Below are 20207 nucleotides of genomic sequence, written 5' to 3'. Positions count from 1 at the left end.
AAAAGAAAAGAAAAGAAAAGAAAAGAAAAGAAAAGAAAAGAAAAGAAAAGAAAAGAAAAGAAAAGAAAAGAAAAGAAAAGAAAAGAAAAGAAAAGAAAAGAGAAAAAAAAAGAAAAAAAAAAGAAAAAAAGGAAAATTAAAGAAAAGGAAAACCAAAGGAAAAAAAAAAGAAGCAAAGGAAAAGCAAAGAAAAGTGAAGCAAAGGAAAAAAAAATGCAAATGAAAATAATAAAAATCAACAACAAGAACAACGACAAAAACACCCCAAAGCCTAGCAAAGTCTTACCTGTGTGTTTGGTGGTAGCTGCTATTTCTTATAAAGGAATTTGTAAGTGGTTTTGTAGTTATTTTCAAAGAAGGGTAACCACTACCCTTACCTATTACAATGATATTGTATCTAGCCTGCACTTTCACATAAATCTCATATTCATTGTTAGAATATTGAGCGATACCTTTTACAAGCTTTTTTTTTTTTCTTTTTTTTCCCCCTGCAGATACTTGCAAAGATAATAATTTTTATACATATATATATATACATAAGTATATATATGCATATATACTTATATACATATTTGTACTCAGGAAAATTATGAAATGCACCATACTTAATTTCTCATATTTATTCACAAAATAGACACCAGAGATGACACCTGCAGGTTCTCCAGACAGGTACAAATTTGACAAATTGACACTTAGGCTGTGCTAGCTAAATATTAGTGACAGGCACATAGAGGTATGTGCTAAGTAAAATATGCACTGACACAACTGTGTTAAGTAAAACAAGGAAGTTGGAAACATTTTCTCTTTCTGTCTGCATATTTAAGAACAAAGGGTTAGGACATGAATTTGTATACATAAAGTAAGCAGCTAATCAAACATCTTATGTTGCCTATTTAGTCCAGCAACTTTTGTAGATTCACTATGAAAGAGATGTACATACGTGGATTTAAAATTTAGCTCATATTCTTATTTAAGTATTATTTGCATTACAGAAGAGTGCAGCTACAATAACTAAGATTCCAAATATTATATATACTAAACATAGATACTAAACACTCCCTTCTCTGATACATTTATAACACCAGGAAAAACACTCTTTGTCTTGATGAGTTCAGGCTGTAAAGTGACAGGAAAGTCAATAATGGAGGCAATGGAAGCATTACCCACATTTTAGAGTCAGGAAAGTAGATTAGAAAGATCTGCTACATTTGTCTACTATGCACCCAGATGATGCTGCCTTTGACACAGGGATTCAGGGTGAAAATCTCATAGTAAAGTGTGAAAGCTTTTTTTCCCAACCAACAGCCAAGATTTGAAACAGAGCATCCATTTAGTTTACTAAGCTCCTGTTGGATGTTGTTTAATAATGAGGATTTTGTAGCACAGGTGTTCTGTGAAACAGAAAATGAACAAAAACTACAAAAATTTCTTCATGAACATTTTCTATCTGCCATCAAAGAGTAGTGATTCAAACCCTGCCAGCCATGGCTGCACTTGAACTAATGACTTAGAAGTGAAAAGACTCTACAGTCTATTAGTAATCTCCTGAGTCATCTGGGCTTTTAAGCATTTTTTTAAAGCTATATTTACTGGGATCAGAACAGTTGCCCTTTTTAGAATAGACTTTATGCTACAGCCCATAGTCCAGAGTTCAAGAGCCTTCCATTTATAAAAGAATGTCATACTGTCCCTGTGCAGGCATTTTCTGACAGCAGAGCAAAAACTCACCTTTTCAAATAGTACCATATAATTCAAATTTCAACCTTCCATGTTAGACATCTCAGCTCTCCATGTATACATGCATAAAGATAAGTGTCTTCTATTTTATCATATATTTAATTCACTATTTATATATATATATTTTCAAATATTAAATAATTACATTTTAAAAGAAAAAATATATATTATCGTGATTGCTACTGGAACAAAATAGAAAACTGGGTTTAGAGAAAGAGGTAAAGATATACAAGAGAGTAAGACTATTTGCATCAATAACTTGTGCTCGTAAGAGTTACCATCCATTTTAGATAGATAATGACAATATATTTCACAGGACATATGGAATATGCTTTTCTATTTTCTGCCTTCTGACATTCAGAACCATTCTGCATGTTCTGGACTACTGCAGTATTTGAGATTAAGACTAACTGTTATGTGCAGTTTTAAAAGATCCCATTTATATCATGGTTTTCATATCTGTTTTTGTGGTGGTTTTATTCAGCTCGGCAGCTGAGCTCCACCACAACTGCTCTGTCATTCCCTCTCCTAAAAGGGAAAGGGGGAGAAAACATAATGAATAGGGCTCAAGGGCTGAGATAAGGACAAGGAGATCGCTCAACAATTATTGTGATGGGCAAAACAGAATCAGTGTATGGAGAATAGAAAAATTTATTACTTATTACTAACATGCTAGAGTAGTGAGAAACAAAGAAGACAAACTAAAAAAATCTTGCCCCAATCCACTCTCTTCCTCCTCCTCCCCTCAGGCAGCACAGGGGTGTGGGGAATGGCAACTGCTCTCAGTCTAGAGCACTTTGCCACCGCTCCTTCTCAGTCAATCTCTTCCCCTGCTCCAGCGTGGGATCCCTCCCACGGGATGCCGGCCTTCCCAAAATGATCCTACATGGGCTTCCCACAGGCAGCAGCTCTTTAAGAATTACTCTAATATGGGTCCATACCACAGGTTCCATCTGTCAGGAGCAAATTGCTCCAACATAAGACACCCACAAGCAGCAGCCCCTGCCAGGTAACCTGCTCCCCCATGGTCCAGCCCAGAGTCTGCTCCAGTGAGGGTTCTCCCCAGGCCACAGCCTCCTTCAGGATAGATATATCTGCTCCACCGTGAGCTCCTCCATGAACTACACAGCATGGAGATCTGCTCTGCTGTGGGTCCCATGGGCTGCAGGGGGACAGCCTGCTTCATGAGGGGCCTCTCCACAGGCTGCAGGGGAACTTCAGCTCTGGTACCTGGAGCACTTCCCTCCTTTTTCTTCACCGACCTTGGTGTCTGCAGGGATGTTTCTCACTCCTTGCTCTCTCAGATGCTGTTGTGCAGCAGTGTCATAGCCGTCCCCCCCCCGTCCCCTCCCCCCCCCCCCCTTTCTTAAATCTGCTCTCCCAGAGGTGCAAACAACATCATTTATTGGCTTGGTTCTGGTGGATCCCTTTGGAGCTGGCTGAAACTGGCCCTTATCTGACCTGGGGCAGGTTCTGGATTATTCTCACAGAAGGCACCCCTGCAACCCTCCACTACCAAAACCTTGTCATGTAAACCCACTACAGTTTTGAAAGTCATTCTACATCTTTTTAAGCCCATGGATGTGTGCTTGTATAATGTGCATGCACACAAGTGATTTCACACAAGCACATTTGTGAGTTCAGATGCTGGAATTCAACACAACTCAGCAAGGGTGCAGGAGCTTCTTGCGTATGTTCACACAACTTTTCTATGGTAGAGAAGCTGTGGACAGAAGCAATTTTACTACAGTATATGACAAATTCAGATTATATTAACCCAGAAAAAGGGTTGTGTTCTAGTCTCTAAAAGCTATAATAAAGAATGTGCTGTCATAAAGAAAAGTTGCATGAAGAGGAAAAATAGCATTGCCTTCTAACAGTGTGAGCAGTCCATTTGGCATAAACCTACCCCAGCTTCTAGAAATATCCAGTTCTTACCAGGAATATAGTAGATTCTGTAGTCTTAGTCAATAGCAGTCTTGTATCGTACTAACATGCTGTCATTTTATTTGTACAGTCGTTTCCATGGTCATAACTGATATTTATTCTTACATAAGTTTGACAGACACCTAGAAAAAAAGCTGCACATTTGCTAAGTGCTATCACAGCAATTGCTCTTCTTTTCTAGTAAGCACACTAACATATTGTGTTGGAGCACTGCTCCTTTGAGTGCTGGAGAAAGTTGCTAAAATCAGGAAAGTGGAAAGAAACACATAAAAATGTTTACTGGTGCTTGTGTTTCCCTATGTATCCAGCTTTCACAGTATAACCACGTCGGTAGTCTGGGTAGATTAGATTGTCACTCAAGTCTGAGTACTCTGACCATTGTAACCTTGGTGCAAGTATTTATCGGTGTCCAGGGAGGTACAACGTCTGTGGTCTTTTAATTGGGAGGGTGCCCAGTTCCCCAATTCCTCTTCCCCAGTTCTCTGTGAGAGATTTTGTTTGCTATTCACAGAGGATAATGAAAAGAGAACCGGAGAACAATCATCACACACATTACTTCACTTTTATCTTCTCCATGATGCACAATCCTGAGTCTTAATGGAGCAAGTGTTCTAACCTAGGTCTTCTCCTTGGTAAATTAGACAAGATTTAAATCATTTTTAAATCCTGCTCAGAGCTTCTTTGCTTTCATGAAAAGGAGTAATTGATAAAGAAGAATTAGAATTATGAACACAGTGGAGATATACACTCTCTAGGAAAACCAGCAGAAAGTAAGTTATCGTGTTAGCTGAACCCCTCAATAGTTTCAAAAAATGTGTTTTCTATAAATATCTATAAAGAATTTTATTTTATTTTATTTTATTTTATTTTATTTTATTTTATTTTATTTTATTTTATTTTATTTTATTTTATTTTTTTCCGAACTCAGTATATTTTAGTAATTTTTAAAGTATTTTAGGATTCTAAATTTTATGTATGAATACATATTCAAGTGGGAAAAAAAAAATCTATTTCAAACTACAATTCCTCCAAGATTCACAACTCTGAGTTTCAGTGCATAAAAGTCAACACTTCAAGAGTAGCTATTCTCTAGCAATTTAAATTTTCTTAGAGAGACAGAATTCCTAGGAAATATAAAATTTAATTCAATGGAAAAACAAAACAGCAAATGATGGTACAATCTACAATTCTACACATCTTCTGACAAGAAAGTTATGATTCTTCATATCTTCATGGTAATTTTTTTAATCCATTTATATTTGTGGACTGAATGATATATTTTGTTTCTTGAAAAACTGATAAGATCAAGAGGACTCTCTTCATGCTTTAAAAGATCTCTTCTTGAAAACAATTTGGGTATAAAGACTAGAAATTCCTCAAAGACTTTTAGAAGACTGAATGCAGATCTAATACTCCACCTCACAACACTGAACTATTCTGGTGTCTCAGAATCTTGCTATCCTGAATGCATATAAGTCCTGGTTCCAGTTAGGACAGAGTTAATTTTTCCTCATAGTAGCTGGTAGGGTGCTATGTTTTGGATTAGGATGAGAAGAGCGCTGATAACATGCTGATGTTTTAATTGTTGCAGAGCAGTGTTTACACCAAGCCAAGGACTTTTCAGCTTCTCGCTCTGTCCTGCCAGCGAGCAGGCTAGGGGTGCAGCAGGAGCTGTGAGGGGACAGACCCAGGACAGCTGACCCAAACTGGCCAAAGGGGTATTCCATACCATCTGACGTCATGCTAAACAATATATAGGGGTGGCTGGCCGGGGTGGGGGGCCGGCTGCTCGGGGATAGGCTGGGCATCGGTCAGCGGGTGGTGAGCAATTGCATTGTGCATCACTTGTTTTTTACACATTATTATTATTAATACTATTATCATTATCACTATTATTATTATTTTTATTATTATATTCCTGTCTTAATAAACTGTCTTTATCTCAACTCACAGGCTTCACTTTCCCGCTTCTCTCCCCCATCCCAGAGAGGGAGGGGGGAGGGTGAGCGAACGGCTGTGTGGTGTTTAGCTGCCAGCCGGGTTAAACCACAACAATATAGCATGATATACAAAAATCAATGTGTAAAAAAGCCTGCATCTAACTATTTCTAGGAATATTTAGAGTAGACAGTCTATACATACCTAATTAGAAGGAGACAAGAAGACATAACTGCATTCAGAGTCACATCTGCACTGGTTAAAATCATCTTTAAGTTATAAAGGAAAGTTTCTTACCTTATTTATACACACAATTACTCTGAGTCTAAGCCTGGAATGCAATAATAAAACAAAGCATATGAGGAGATATAATTTACTGAGTAAATTATGAAGGTGTCTGAGAAGTCAGAAGCCTCATTCCAGTTATTATTCTCCCAGTCTCTCCTGTTACTTAATGCATTTTCTTTTTGGGCAACTTATCTTAAATTACATTTTAAGACTGATTTTGTACAATGTCTGATATTTTGTGGACCTGAAATTTTATGAGAACCCTAAATGTCACAAATGACAGGTAAGGAATAATTTTTAGATGGGAAGTACTGCTGGTATCAAGGTAAAACTTGTGGTACTGGATACTAAAATATAGTCATACTTCCATTTCTCCTTGAATTACACCAAGTTCCTTAACAGTTTGATTAGACAAACAGTTTGATTAGATAGGCATTTTTCACAGTGTTCAAAATAATATGCCTTATTACTTAAATACTTTTTTTACTCTTTTCTTCAGAAGCCTTATGACTTATGTAATGCATGGCATTTCTGATGTTTTGCCAGATAAACTAAAGCAAATAAATGTATATACAGATTACAGGCCATCTTCAAATGGTGTTAATAACAAACAGAACAGGGATGAGAAAGGACATAGAAGAAAAGAGAAGCATTATCACAACAAAACCCCAAAGAAACTCTTTCAAATATATATATATATATATATAAATTCCATAAATTCCATATGTTTAAAAATAATTTGGAAGCTGTAGCTACATAAGGACATAGAGTCTAACAAAGACTTAAGTATTTAAAGGTGGCATTTGCAATTTTGTGAGTTCCTACTTACAATTGAATAAGTACAAAAGTGACATAAGAAAAACACTATCAGCCAATCATTTAGGGAAAAAATAATTTCTGTCTTGACTCCTGACAAAATTGGATTGGTGCTTGTTTTCACTACTTTCAGATTTTCCTTTTTAATGAGACCATATTGTTCCAAGTAACTGAAAGTATAAATGAGTGGAAAATTGCAGACTGTAAAGATACATGGAGTTATAAACAATGGGATTTAGATACTTTTTAACATAGATAGATAGATAGATATAGATACTTTTTAACATTTTAACACATTTTAACATTTTGGTTAACCAAAAATTTATAATGGGATAATGATGTAATTAGCATTGTGTCATGAAAGTTGTCATCATCAGGTTTGAGAAATAACACTACTTAAATGAATGACAGAAAGCCTCTTTTCCTTCCTTCCTTCCTTCCTTCCTTCCTTCCTTCCTTCCTTCCTTCCTTCCTTCCTTCCTTCCTTCCTTCCTTCCTTCCTTCCTTCCTTCCTTCCTTCCTTCCTTCCTTCCTTCCTTCCTTCCTTCCTTCCTTCCTTCCTTCCTTCCTTCCTTCCTTCCTTCCTTCCTTCCTTCCTTCCTTCCTTCCTTCCTTCCTCCCTCCCTCCCTCCCTCCCTCCCTTCCTCCCTTCCTCCCTTCCTCCCTTCCTCCCTTCCTTCCTTCCTTCCTTCCTTCCTTCCTTCCTTCCTTCCTTCCTTCCTTCCTTCCTTCCTTCCTTCCTTCCTTCCATTTCCTCCATCCCCTTCCTCCTTCCCCCTTCTCTCTCTGCAGAGTCAGCAAGACAAATCTGTAACAATCTATAGTTTACATTTAGATATTCTGAAACCAGAATTTAATGGAGACAATGCATTCCCATTGCAATGTTTATTTTACATTTCTCATGCATTTACATTGCATGAGAAAATTGTAAAAATGTTGGGTTTGGAGGGAGGGTGGGTGGAAGGGGAGTTTTCTTCCTGCAAAGTACTTTTAAACTGAATACTTTTAGAAAATAGCTGACAATATTTCTTTCACTAACAAGTCTAGTAGATTATATTTATGGTTGTTATACTTGTAGGAAGAGCTCATAGAAAACTAGAAAGGAGAATATTAAATTACCTGTAATTTTGGTCTAAAATGAAACTTTCAAATGTGCATAAGACAGGATTTAGACAAATGTTTGAGAACAATGCCAGTTTTAGTACTATGTGATATACATACCTTGTCCTTCAAATCAACAATCTGTGCTATATTTTTTGGAATTCAACAAACCACAGGCATCTGAGAGGAAAATATGTTACATTTTTCATAGATCTGTAAGTCCTAAAGAGCTTGTGTATTCCATGCCCTTCCCATAATGCATCTTGAGTAGCCACTTTAATACCTGAACACACCATACAGACCTGTCAGCTTTACCAGTCAGCTTTTACAGCATTTCTCTCTTTGGTTCAATAACTAACTTTCCTAATATCTAATGGGAACTTGTCATTGCCTTTTAAGATCGTTACTTACTCTTCTTTTCAACCTACTTTCATACGCGTGAAGACCTGTCTTCTTCCCTGACTGTTCTTTTTTAGACCAAGATAGTACTTATTCTCACAGATCACATGTTCTTTACACTGTTTGTTTCTGGGCACTCTCCAATAAAGCTCTTGTAGTGTAGTGTCAGACCTGGAAAAAACAGATGAGCTAACGCTTTACCAAAACTCAGTACAAGAGCATTTCACAAGTTGCTCTTTCTCTCTCTAACTCTCTCTCCCACTTTCTCTCTCACCCTCTCTGTAATAGCATGTTCTCACCCAGATCACTATTTTTCAATAGAAACATAGAATCATTTAGGTTGGAAAAGACCTTTAAGATCACCAAGTCCAACCATCACTTCATACTACCAAGTCCACCACCAAACCATGTCTCTAAACACCACGTAGACACATCTCTTAAATAATTCTATGGATGACAACTCTACCACTTCCCTGTGCAGCCTGTTCCAAAGCCTAAATACTCTTTCCATGAAGAAATTCTTCCTGACATCTAATCTAAACCTCATTTGATGCAACTTAAGCCATTTTCTCACATCATCTCTGTTGTCACCTGAGAAAAGAGACCAAAAACCTACCTAGCTAAAACTTCCTTTCAGGTCATTGGAAAGAGTGAAGAGGTCTCTTCTCAGCCTCCTTTTTGCAAGACTAGAGAACGCAAGTTCCCTCAGCCATTCCTCATATGTCTTGTTTTCTAGTTCCTCTGCCAGCTTTGTTGCTCTTCTCTGAATGTTCTACAACGACTCAGTATCTTTCTTGTAGTGCAGAGCCCACAACTGAACACAGTACTCAAGATGAAGTCTCACCGATGCAAAGTACAAGGGGACTATCACCTCCCTAGTCCTACTGGCCACACCATTTCTGATACAGGCCAGGATGCCATTGGTCTTCTTGGCACACTTCATCTGACTGTCAATCAACATCCCCTGGTGTGGCATAATCACCACACAGACACCAGGGTTCTTTTAGGATCAGTAACTGTTACTACTTTATTGATTACAGAACTTCTACTCTCTTATTGATAACATGACTTCAACTCCCCTTACTGAGGAAAGGCTTCCTTCTTATACATTTAGCTCTACAGCAGTACTTTTCCACTAACTATTCACTGGTCAACAATTTTGCCCGGCAACAGCAAACACCCAGCAACTTCTATGTCTTAAAGACTGGAGAACAAGCAGTCTGAGACAGCAAGGAGTCTCCAGAATCACCCTTCTTTGTTCCCTCTTTACATTCCTGATGACCTCATCATTGAGTCAGATGTTATCACCAACCATGACATTTTTTGACCCTCAAGGCCACACTCCCACACTCTGGTCCTTTCCTGCAGGACAACTTTCCAACCACTTTTCCCTAAGCCTGTGTCTCTGTATTGTTGTGACCCAAGCATAGCACATAACATTTAGTCTTGTTGAATGTCATACGATTGGATGTGTCTATCAATATAGCTTATCCAGATCCCTCTGCAGAGCCTTTTGACCCTCAAGCACATCAACAATCCCACCTAACTTGGTGTTGTCTGCAAACTTACTGAAAGTGCACCCAATCCCCTCATCAAGATCGTTGATAAAAATGTTAAACAAAGCTGCTTCCAGTACTGAGTACTGGGGAACACCACTTGTGGCTGGCTGCCAACTTGATTTAACTCCATTCATGACTGTTTGGGCCCAGCCATCCAGCCAATTTTTTAGTCCTGGAAGTACTAATTATAGATGACTCAACAGTTCCCGTCCTTTATTTTTACTTTTCTGATGTTGCAAGATCTTAGCAATGATAATCCCCCAAAATTCACCAAAAATTTTCTTAAAGTAAAGCTGATCTGAAGTGCCAAAACTGTGTTTTGCAAAACTAGCTTTTGAGCCCTTACTAAGGGACCTTAACATTATGGACTCCAGGGTAAAGCTATCCAGTATACAATTTGGCTGCAACCAGTTAGACTTTGCAGGAATGTACTTTATTCAGAGCAAAAGGAATCTGCAGATATTCATCTCCAGTCTTTAGGCTCTCCCTTGTGCTCTCTCCTTTTAATAATAAAGTACCCTGCCCATAGTTCTGTCTCCTTTACACTGCTTTAGGATTTGGTTCATAAACAGCAGTAGAGACAACTTCTCCCTTCTCCTTTCTTATTTTAAATAGTTCACATGCTTGCCATTTTATGCTTGGATTACATGTTAGCAGTATGCCTGGTAGTCCTAAAGAGTCTGTACACTGACTTTGTAAGATCTGGAGTCCTTTTCTGTTTATCACAAAACATCAGTGAGACCACAAAACAGAGTGGTTTGGGTTTTCTCAGCAATTAACTTCTGAGAAAAAGAACAGTGTCACAATCAACATTTCAAGAAGAGGCTCACAGTATTTTCTGCTGCTAATTTTGATGTTAACACCTCAGGAAAACATAGAGATTGGTTTTATATTGGTTAATTGTGTGCTGAAAAAATTCAGAGAATCTTATTTTAACTAAATGTTTTATTTGATTTGATTTTAATAAAGCATTGTTTTGCGTTGTTCTAAAGAAGAATTCTAAAGAACTTAAGGAGCATGTTATCTATCCCCACACCCTTCACACTGCCAAAAATCAAGGGGAAAAAAAATCACTCAAACAAACAAACAAAAACCACCACCACCAACAACAATAACAACAATAACACCCACAGAACATCAACAAGAGAAAAGAAATAAAAAAAAAAAAAAAAATCAGGGTAAATCTTGCATTTTGAATAGTTGGCTGTTCTGTAAACAAATGCGTTATTTTGTTCTTTTTAGTATCAGACATGTTGTGTGTTATTCTAAATAAATGGTGCCATAAGACAAGCATATGTCGTTCCTTATCATACACTGCAGGTGCTGCAGTACAGGCTTGCATAATGTGCCACCTGAAACTCAGAGATGTCATTTTCTTTAAAAGGCCAGATTGTAGAGCCCTAGCTCATGCTGATAAGCACTTAGTGACACCAGTAGTTCCATTAAAACCTCTCCTTTCAAGTAACTGCTAACTTACATGAGTAAATTTTATAAGCCAGCTCAGCTCTTTGCTTCCAGTGCATTTTGGCATTAATGATAACATACTGAGTCACACATTTCTAGATCCTGTTTACACATATGAGAAAAAAAAAAAAAAGGTGGAATGTATTGCCAAATATTTAGGATTTAAATTCTGTTTCTCATGGTAAAATTCATAAGATTTTATTTTCTAAGTGTTATATCCAATTCTCCTAGAGGTGTAGAATTGGCTTTTGATGTTGAATTTTATTGATCTATTGGTCAGTATGTATTTGTTTCAGTAAATGCTGGAACAGAATACGTATATTTGCTTGTCATATACCAAAAAGGGCAAAGTCCAAGGTAAATTATAACAGTGTCTAATAGACTAGGTTGGTAAAAAATTAATAGTTGTTTTCTAGCCCAGAAATGTAATAAGGATTTTTGTATTATAAAAGATTATACTTCCCCAGAAAGTGGAATTCTGTTGCCCTGCTTGTGATAAAGTGTTTCAATCTGCGCAGAAATGACTGCTGTTTGCCTCCTTGTATGTCTACTGCTTTCAGAATCTGAGTTTCTTGGGATCGAGACAACAGCAAATTTATTTGGTACATTGTGCATTTTCTGTCTATACAACTAAAGGGACATTCTAACAATACTATTGGCGTACGTCTTTCTTTCTTTCTTTCTTTCTTTCTTTCTTTCTTTCTTTCTTTCTTTCTTTCTTTCTTTCTTTCTTTCTTTCTTTCTTTCTTTCTTTCTTCCTTCCTTCCTTCCTTCCTTCCTTCCTTCCTTCCTTCCTTCCTTCCTTCCTTCCTTCCTTCCTTCCTTCCTTCCTTCCTTCCTTCCTTCCTTTTTCTTTCATTCTTTCTTTTCTTTCTTTCTTTCTTTCTTTCTTTCTTTCTTTCTTTCTTTCTTTCTTTCTTTCTTTCTTTCTTTCTTTCTTTCTTTCTTTCTTTCTTCCTTCCTTCCTTCCTTCCTTCCTTCCTTCCTTCCTTCCTTCCTTCCTTCCTTCCTTTCTTTCTTTCTTTCTTTAATTTCTTTAATTGTTCTCCTTATTGAAGACCATGTATCATATGACCATTAAGGGAAGAATTTATACATTTGTACAACTGTACCACAGTCTAATACATTGCAAACCAAATATTGTATGCAGTACCTTAAAACAATATTCCATGTCTTCTTGGATGATTGTAAGGGTAGTGGACTCAGTAGATTTTGACAATAGATGCACAAGGGCACAATTTTTTCTTTGTTACACAAGGGTTGAGTAGCACAGTATAGGGTATAATGTATGGAACTTCTGATATTTCAGTAGGATTTGTCTTAAAAGAATCTTTTGTGTCAACTCTTTTCTCATATGATTGTATCCACAGATACCTCTAACTAAAATTATACACCTATATACATACATGTTTATACATATAAAACATACCTCTGTGTAATATATATACACTTTACATATATATATATCTATACATATATCTATAGATATACATACATATTTACATTATTCATAGAAGTCATAACATGTAAATGAACCCTGACTGTGAGTTAGGTTGAACCAGAGGCAAACAAATAAAAATTTATAACTGCATTCTTATTGCCTAGGACAACATTTTGTTGGTGGGTGATGGGATAAAAACAGTCACATCCTATTCTAATTTTCCATTCTTAGTCTAAATTTTGTCTACTAAAAAAAACACTAGGGGTGTCATCAATATCATCTCTGTATTACATTTGCTTCCATTGCAGATACACCATTATTTCCTCACTTCTTGGCTTCATCATTTTGCTTGTTAAATAATTTAACTATTTAAGTCTAACAGACAGACACTTTTCTATCTGAAGAATCATGTAGGTGATGTAATATCTCGATAACTACTGACACCATATATGTTGTCCCACAAAGGCAGTTTGAATGTCTATGCTATAAATTTTTATTCACGCACTTTCTATCAACATAGACTTTATGATGGTTTAAGTGAGAAAAAAAGAGCTTCTACATCTCTTCCAGTGTATTCCACTGCTTCTCAATACTTTCACAAAGCAAATGTGAGTATTTAAGGGTCTGTTGTTCTCTCATTGCTTTTTATTCTTCTGTTTTCACCAAAAAAAAAAAAAAAGCATGTATATATATAATTTACAGCACTTTAAAATTAAGATTTGAGGCTCATTCTTTATTCAGAACAATTTGGATTTTTTTTTTCTTCCTATATTATAAAATCTGATAGCCTGTGAGAGTCTTCAGACAAAGCTTCTGTTTTAGTTTGAGTGTAACACTGTTGTAGATGTGTGTCATTTTGCGGCATGAACACTGACTGAGCATCTGGAGTGCATGACTCCTTCCATCTGGCACTATGTATGCTGTTTTTACCCAGCTGGGCAGCTGAGCTCCAACACAACTGCTCTGTCACTCCTTCTAAAAGGGGAAGCAGGAGAAAATATAATTAAAAGGGCTCAAGGGTTGAGATAAAGACTGAGAGATCACTCAACAGATATCGTGGGCAAAACAGACTCAGCGCAGGGAAATTAGAGAAATGTATTACTTATTACTAGCAAGTTAGAGAAGTAAGAAACAAAGAAGACAAACAAAGAACACCTCCCCTCAATCCACCTTCTTCCACTTCTCCTCCTGAACAATGCTGGGGTATGGGTGAATGGCAGTAGCTGTTAGTCTACGGCACTTCACCACTCCTTCACCGTCACTTTCTGCCCCTGCTCCACGTGAGGTTACTCCCATGGGATGTCGTCTTTCCTGAACTGATCCTGCAGGGGCTTCCCACTGGCTGCAGCTCTTCAAGAACTGATCCCACATGGCTCCGTACCACGGGGTCCATCCATTCCCCAGGAACAAACTGCTCCAGCACGGGTCCCCCACGGGCAGCAGCTCCTGCGTGGTCTCCTCTCCACGGGCTGCAGCTCTGGCCCAGGGCCTGCTCCTGCAGGGCCTCTTCAGGGGCCGCAACCTCCTCCAGGACACATCCACCTGCTCCACCAGGGGCTCCTCCACAGGCTGCAGTGTGGAGATCTGCTCCATGTGGGACCCATGGTCTGCAGGGGGACAGCCTGATCCACCATGGGACCTCTCCACAGGCTACAGGAGAACTTCAGCTCCGGTGCCTGGAGCACCTCCAGCCCTCCTTCTGCACTGACCTTGGGGTCTGCAGGAATGGTTCTTATTCTGCCTGCTGCTTTTGCACAACAGGTATTTTTTGTTGGTGGTGATGTTATTTTTTTTTTTCCCTCTCTTAAATCTGCTCTCCCAGAGGTGCAAACAACATTGTTTATTGGCTCTTCCCTGGGCAGTGGCAGGTCCATTCGGAGCTGGTTGAAACTGGCCCTCATCTAATATAGGGCAACTTCTATATTCTTCTCACAGAGGCCACCCCTGCTGCTCCCCACTACCAAAAACCTGTTCACACAAACCCACTGCAGAAACATGAAGTTGAAGCTTCTTATAAAAATCAGGGCCTTTGACAGCTCAGTGTATATCTTTAGTTTGTCCTAATATGATATTAGGATGTGACAATCTCATTTGAATTTTCATCTGAAGTTCCTAAGTGCAACCACATTTCCCAGTTTAGGTACATCTGGACTGCCACTTGTGGCAGTGGGGACCACTTCAGTGCCACTCACACTGCTCTCCAGCTGGTCAGCCTTTACCTTCCCTGGTGCACACACACCAACACATGTACTCTCATTTGTTCCTCATTTGTTGCTGGCACATGGACATGCAGACCTGATCCATAGTCCCACCCTATGGCCATTACTCACTGCTCTGCACACACACATGCTCAGGACAGAGCCTCTCACACAAGAAACAGAAAAGGACATCACTGAGAAGACAGAATGGGCCATGATGATTCGATGCAGGGCATGGCCCCACAAGTGCACAAACCTGCCACTGATTACACCTCTCCAGTACCTTTTATCCCCTTTCTCTTTTATTTTTCAACACTTGTTTGTCCTCAGACAATCCTGTGCTGAAACTGGCTGGGATGGATTTCGCTTTCTCCAAAGCAGCCCATATAGTGTGCTCTGCATCTGTAGTTAAAAGAGCACTGATATCACACCAATGTTTCCCCTATCACTGAGCAGTGCTGTCACAGCATCAAGACTGCCTATTCATCCCCATCCTCCCCACAAAAGCCAGTAGGCAGGGAGTGGGCAAGAAGTGGAGAGTGGATATCATCTGGGCAGCTGACCTAAACCAACCGAAGGGATATTCCATATACCGTATGTCACACAGCAATAAAATCTGGGGGTGTGGTAGGAGAAGCAAGGGCTCTCGTTACAAAAACGTTTGTCTTCCCGAGTGACTACTAGGCATATTGAGGCTCTGCTTCCCAATATGTGGCCAAACCCAATTTGCTGTTGCGATAGAGAGAATAATTGTTTTCTCTCCTTGCTTCCATGCATCTTTATTATTAATAATTAATAATAATAATAATATTTTATTTTATTTTATTTTATTTTATTTTATTTTATTATTTTATTTTATTTTATTTTATTTTTTATTTTATTTTATTATTTTATTTTATTATTTTATTTTATTTTATTTTATTTTATTTTATTTTATTTTATTTTATTTTATTTTATTTTATTTTATTTTATTTTATTTTATTTTATTTTATTTTATTTTATTTTATTTTATTTTTTTTCTTTAATTAAACTGTCCTTACCTTTTTTCATCTTATTTTCTCCCCTGTTGTTTTGAGAAGGGGGAGTAAGTGGAGAACGTGACAATATTTAGCTACTCATCTGTGTGAGACAACTACACACCCTGATCCCCACCTTTTGTGTCCTTGCTTCCTCCCCTTACATACCATGATAAGCCTTGTGCCAACCTCCAGCATCTCATGACATGTTACACACACGTGGTCTGTGTGGGATTGCACCTAGTCTGCTTTTCCATGGTCAGTGTGGAGACCAGTGAGTCTCCCTGACTTATACTGCTGATTGAGCTCTGGCTCATGGTACCCCCCTGGGGTCTGGGGAGAAGCTGGAGCTTCTTGCTGGGATATTACTCCCCATTCCCATTTGGGTCCTCCATGGGAATCATAGTATTGTATGAGTTCCCTGACCTGTTCTTCTGTGTGCCTCTCTTTGTGCTGAAACATGTTTATTATTATTATTATTATTTTTCACATAACCTAACAACGTTGTCATGTTAAAGCATGAATATCAAATATATGTTGTGTCCCTCTGCAATAATATTTAATTTAAATGCAAAGTGTTTTGTGGTTCCTAGCTCAAAATTACATTTGAAGATAGTATATTGGGAGTTATACAGTAAGTTTGTGTTGCATATGACTTCACTTGGAAAAACAGAGTATGCTTGTCTCTGTTCTAAAATGTTTTAGAATTGTGATTATGTATGCTGCAGCAAAATTACACTTAGATTTCATTTGACTGTATAGGAGTGTAATGGCCTAACTTCTGATTCTTTTCATTCAGGAAAAAAAAAAAAAAAAAGAGAGAGAAAAAATCTGTTTCAAGTAGATTATGTTCAAGTAACTAATAAAAACTGTGCCATGTTTTGAGGTTCTCTGAAGTCAACATAGAAAAGGACCTCATCTGAGACTATTCACCACAGATTAATTAAGTTTCTGCCCTAGAATTATGACTTGCTGCTTTGAAGGCTCTCTATTACTACAGCATTCTTCTTCAACAATAAAAAATTACATTGAAATGAAGCTAATTCAGATGAGCCTTACCTCCAGATACTCCTTGGTGGGTGGCTGAGATTTACTATCTGACTCCTCTGCAAAAGTCAGAAGCCTACATCAAATCCTAAATGACACCCAAACCTCAGCTGATGCTGTGAGTTATTCCACCCTGTCAGCAGCCTGAAGTTCTTTCTGGCTATCTTGAATTATCCTGACAGCTTCCAGAATCATGCTGGCAGAAGTGAGTGTGTCAAGTATTTCTTCCAAGCTTATTTATACTAATGCAGGAGTTATGGTTAGTTCCTTTCCTCTAACATGAATTTTCACATGCACATTGCCCACAGTCTTCTCACTTTTCTGCAACACTTCAAGGAACAATTGAAGGAACAGCCTCTCAGTTATGTGGAGGTTTGGGTGAGACACCAAAATTCATATACTGAGAAACCTACTTTAGCCTTGTATGTTGGTGAGTTTCAGTGACTGAAGTGAACAGAATCAAACTCTATGAAAATAAGCATATCTCTCTCTGTCTCCCTGTCTCCTCATCTCTCTGTGTTTCTCTGCCTCTGTCTGTGTCTGTGTCTGTGTCTCTGTCTCTGTCTCTGTCTCAGAAAAGGTTAGCACTTTGCCAGAATTTACACTTGTTGGAAATTAAAATGCAATTTACATCACTTATCTAAATATTCTTAGAGAACAATTTTCTTTGTATAGGATGATTAACAGCTAAGGAAACAAAACAGGGAACAATTGGAAGAAAATACTCTTGCTGAGCTAACACGTCACTAGATGACTGTAATGTGTGTATTGCCTAACTTTGACATACCCCAAGAAATTCTAGAGGAAGGTAGCTTACAGTCAGAAACCTCTCTCAGCAGTTAACTTTTGGGGCTGTAGGTGTACTTCAGAGTAAAGTGTGTACTGTAATATATATATACATATATATATATATTTTTTTTTTTTTCCAGGCAAAGAAGAATGTTAAAATTAATCCTTGTAAACAACCAATCCAAACTGAGCTAAGCACCAAATGGACAGGAACTATAATATATTATTTCAGGAGTATTCTTCTATATCTTTGTCTACAGTGATATAGAAGAAGTTTATGGTGCATGGTCTGTTTAGGTGGAAGCTAAAGCATTTATGACAAGAAGATAGATCTGAAATAAAAAAAGAGAGAAAAAAAAAACTAATAAATAATTACACCTTTAGCTGATTCTTCAATAGACCACTAGGTTTAAATAATGATAAATTGAAAATTCTTAATTTCTTTGTGATGCATGCATGTAAACTCACATATACACACATATACATATATACACACGCATATAAGCACAGAAGTTGTCTCTGGGGCTAAAAGTGTTTGTAGCTGGTATAGACCTATTCTTTGGTCTTGATGTGAAGGAGAGGCCTGACAGAAAAGTAGCATGTCTGAGTTGGAAATTTTTAAATGTGTATAGCACCAAAGCTCTCAACAGTATATCTATACTTATGTTAATGCATAAAATGTTGTGAAAAATTGTGTGAATTCTCAGTAAACACTGTGTATACCACTTAAGTATAGTTAAGAATTTGTACTGAAATCTTGTGTTAATAATTTTGTGTGTTAAGTTTTTATAAGCCACCGTCTTACCAGATCAAAGGCTATTCATTCAGATAGCACTCTCCACTGACAGTTTTTGCTTTATAATTGAAACTTTCATGCCCTCAAAAAAAGACGCAGCATTTCTCAATGTTACAGCTTTATTTTGAGTGTAAGTCACCTAATCAGGAGGAGTTTGGTATTTGTGTCCTACACATGCCTTCTCTCATTTGTACCTTATATAAATATATATTCAGCTGAATACTCTCCGAGTGTATGTACCTAAAAAGTAATCCCCCACACCTCTTCATTTACAATGTTTCATTTTATTAAATTTGTCTAGGCTTAATATGTTCTGTGTGAAAACTAAGCATTTATGAAATGGGAGTTGTTACAACTAAATATAGATGTTTACTGATACTCTTTCTCATCCATAAGTTGCATCTTCATGTTACTTATCAAAGTGACCCTGAGTTAAAACTTGTTTAACCTACCTTCATTGCCATGCCAGGTGTTTTGGTATTTGATACAGTTAATGACTGTCAAAGAATGATACATAAGGATCATTGCATTCTATATTTATTTATTTATTTATTTATTTATTTAATTTAAGAAAAGTTAGAACTCAAGGAAATGACATGAAGCTGCATCAGGGGAAGTTCAGGCTGAATGTTAGGAAAACCAAGAGAGTTACTGGTCACTTGAACAGGTTCCCCAGGGAAGTGGTCATGGCAACAAGACTGCCAGAGTTCAAGAAGCACATAGACAATGCTGTCAGAAATATGATTTAATTTTTGGGTGGTCCTGAGTGGAACCAAGAGTTGGACTTGATGATCCTTGTAGGTCCCTTCCAACCCAGGATACTCTATGATACTATGATCCTAAACATGAATTTTCTGGAAAAATAGGTACCTTTAAGAAAATATGAAAAAAATAAAATAAAATAAACTATTACATTAAGATATTTTATTTGTTTTCATAAAACATATTGGTATATATCACTATCATATATTTCCATTTTCATTTCTTATCGATGTTTTAAGTCTTCAAGCATATCTGTGAGGTACAGAAAAAATGAAAGTTATCCTCATGCCACAGTCTATAAACTTAAGTAATATAAATACACCAGAGAAAGCGGAGATGAGGACTTCAGGAAACAGGCAGCTCCTAAGAATTGTACAGGAATATTTTGAAATTATATGTGTTAGTGTCTTGTTTAGACAAACAAAGCCTGCAACATCCTCTCTACCCCAAAAGTACAAGCATCTAAGCTTAAGGTCAGCTTTGATAAAGTGAAACCAGGTTAATTTTGAATGAGACTTCTGCGAAAACAGAGCAGTTTTGAGACAGAACTGTATGAGAACCTTTCCCTGGGTCTTGGGATCTACTTACATCCTTGCTTGGTGTCCTAGCCCAAACAATGCTGCAGGCAGCCTTGCCACTGCCCATCTGTGCACCAGGCATCTTAGAAAGTCCTTGGACCTACCTAGTGGCTGATCTGGCCCTATCTGCCATGTGTTGGGGTCACTTTCATTTTCCTGGCCATGCAGAGCAGCACCATTCTTATGCCTTCCAGCATTCAGGTAGGTGGATGGAGGCTGTGATCCAGTTTTTAATATTGTGCTGAAAGAAGAAAGTCTGTCTGGAAAACCTTAGGGGGGGGAAAAAATAAAAATAAAAATAAAAAAAAAAATTATAATGAAGTATTTCTAA

General features: G+C 37.6%; 1 long non-coding RNA gene across 1 annotated transcript in view; it reads left to right on the top strand.

The window, feature by feature from the left end:
- The first annotated feature begins 5472 nt into the window (after nucleotides 1-5472).
- LOC308186098 overlaps nucleotides 5473-20207 on the top strand; it is a 30051-nt gene continuing 15316 nt past the window's right edge. Inside the window, exon 1 of the long non-coding RNA XR_013943911.1 lies at nucleotides 5473-5505. This is a non-coding gene — a long non-coding RNA (uncharacterized lncRNA). The remainder of the gene's footprint in view (nucleotides 5506-20207) is intronic.

Source organism: Anser brachyrhynchus (assembly GCF_964034855.1).
Source record: "Anser brachyrhynchus genome assembly, chromosome: Z".
In the NCBI taxonomy this organism is placed as follows: domain Eukaryota; kingdom Metazoa; phylum Chordata; class Aves; order Anseriformes; family Anatidae; genus Anser; species Anser brachyrhynchus.
This window is presented reverse-complemented; position numbering and strand designations above follow the sequence as displayed.